Genomic DNA, 2,446 nt, shown 5'->3' on the forward strand with positions numbered 1-2,446 from the left:
AATCTCTCCTTCTTCCCCTATGTCATATGCCTTTTTATCTCCCTTCAGCACATCAGTGATTAGTAAAGACTTGATGAATGTAGGGCACGGGCCAAGAAGTTAGAAAAAAAGAAACACAGGTTTTTCAAAGAAAGATCTATTTCTGCCTTCCCCTGTAACAGTGACAGGAAACCCCTGAAGATTGCTGATAAAACATCTTGCCACCAGGTCCCCTGAAACCTGAAACCCAGGGCAAGCACTTCCGAAGGAAGAGTTGCTGGTGCGCAAGAGTGAGGAGCCTTTCTTCTGCAGCTGGGTTTGCAAGGGGGTGAGCCAAGACAAGGGCAGCAAATGCCAGCATCCACGTGTGAACACAGTGTGCCAGCAAAGTCACCCAGGAGGGGACTCTCCACCATTGCTAGAAGGTAACAAGTATAAGGAGGTGACCTGGGTAAGGAGGGAAATTCAGTGTCAGTCAAGGAGTTCTGAGCCTTCACCAAAGCAGTCTGGAGGTCTGTAAGGAAATGAAGATGAAAGAAAGGACATCACAGATGCTCTGGGAAAGAACCTTCCGTGTTGGGGTGGAGGGGGTGTTGGCCCATGGCTGGAAATGGGAAAGAAGGGACTGATCTCACAGCACTATATAACTTTCAAACAGCACACCAAAGTCAAGGGGCCAGGGGCCGTGGTTCCTCCTTCCCCTTCAGAAATCCTTCATGAGCCTGAATGATTCCTGGCCAGCTTGAGGGCCAGGTGGTCAGTTGGCTCTGCACTGCCCTCTGGTGGTAGAACTGAAGATGGAGCTCACTAATTCCAGGGCTCTGTGTCTGGTATGTGGCCAAGTGGTTGTAAGTGATGTTGGAGTTTGCTGGGGTTCTTTGAGAGGTGGCCAAAGAGTGATGATATCTCTTAAAATCTACAACTCTTACTGCTTCTAACATGTGTAATTTATTTACACTTTCAGCTGTTTCTTTTCTTTTCTTTTTTCTTTTTTTTTTTTTTTTTTTTTTGGTTTTTGGTTTTCCAAGGTGGGGCCTCACTCTAACTCAGGCTGACCTGGAATTCACTATGTAGTCTCAGGGTGGCAGGGGTAGGAGGGTCATCATGACTTCAGCTGTTTCTTTTTACCCAACACTTAGCACAGAGACTGGCGTAGACACAGTAGCAGAGGCAGTGTGTGTTGTTTTCCTCAGTCAGGGCACAGGGGCCTGCCATAGCCAAGATGCTTCCATGATCCACTGAAGCTTCTCTTCTCAGCAACCATGAGATGAAGATGATTCATCCTACCAGAAGGAACTGAGACCAGGAGAAATTACCAAGTTGTCTGGTAAATATGTGCTGAGCATCTCTGATAGCTCATGCTATACTAGTCACTGGAATACAGACGTGAGTTTTCCAAGTATGTTTTTTTCCCACCAGAGCAGACAGCTTGGAAGATGAAAGAGACATTGTTCAAGTAACACCACACTAGTTGATTTTCATGGTACTAAATACTCCAAGAGGAAAAAAAGAAAAAGAAAAATCTCAAAGCACTTAAGAGATGTTAGATAACTTTCTAGACCATTTGATTAAACAGTGCATCTTATAACATGACTTACCTTCCCCTGCACTATATGAATGTAGATAAATACCCTTTCTTTTCTCTTTTCATCTTAAGCTTTGGCACCTCTGCTTTTAATTCTATTTTCTTATGGGATCGGGTTCTCTTTTCTCTCTTCCTAACTTTGCAACAAATGCCGTACCTTCTGTCTGCCACTGGTATCATTTGTTGAATGAATGTATAAGTTAATGAGTGAATTCATTGACACGTTTATGTCACAAACACATGTCACTCATTCACCGTAGCTTAGACACTCACTGTGCTTATGGTTCCTGTACTCAAGCTGCTCACAGTCCAATAAAGAGGAACATATGCAAATCATAATTAAAATTTTAAATAACAAGACTATACTTTCAGGGATCATTTCTATAGTTCGTTACTAGAGAAGTTTCTCTGACTGTGTAGAGCACCGGAAACCACGAGGAGGAGGCGTAGCGTTCTCTCCTGAGCGTGAAGCCGGCTCTTGGTGTTGCTTTTCTGCAAGTGCCATTTGCCATTGATGATCGTTCTTTCTTCTTTTGGGGAGTTGGAGGGAGAGGACGCAGTCTGAGTGGCTTCCTTTTTAGTGTTAAAAATAAAAATAAAAAAATAGGAAAAAAAAGAAAAAAATTTTAAATAAACCCATGGAAGAGGGAAATCACCACCGTGCTAAGGAGGTTGCTAATGGGTAATACTTTTCTGGAGCATCGGCAAACATTAAAGGGGGACACATGCCAGCCCCGGCACCAGTCTCTTCCTTCACACTCACAAACGTTCTGTGATTATAACTCACTTGTGTCATGGTGGAGACAGGGGTCTCCCAGCTACTTTTCTGATCCATAGACACATACTCAATTTCAATAATCAAAATTCATTTCAAACCAACAG

At 43.5% G+C, this 2,446-nt stretch overlaps 1 non-coding gene across 1 annotated transcript; it reads left to right on the top strand.

Moving 5' to 3' along the window:
* The first annotated feature begins 1,920 nt into the window (after positions 1–1,920).
* Positions 1,921–2,134, top strand: LOC123456189. Its single transcript, XR_006634394.1, has one exon. It is a non-coding gene; the product is annotated as a small nucleolar RNA U3 (small nucleolar RNA).
* Positions 2,135–2,446: the final 312 nt, after the last annotated feature.

This window comes from Jaculus jaculus, chromosome 19, assembly GCF_020740685.1.
Source record: "Jaculus jaculus isolate mJacJac1 chromosome 19, mJacJac1.mat.Y.cur, whole genome shotgun sequence".
In the NCBI taxonomy this organism is placed as follows: domain Eukaryota; kingdom Metazoa; phylum Chordata; class Mammalia; order Rodentia; family Dipodidae; genus Jaculus; species Jaculus jaculus.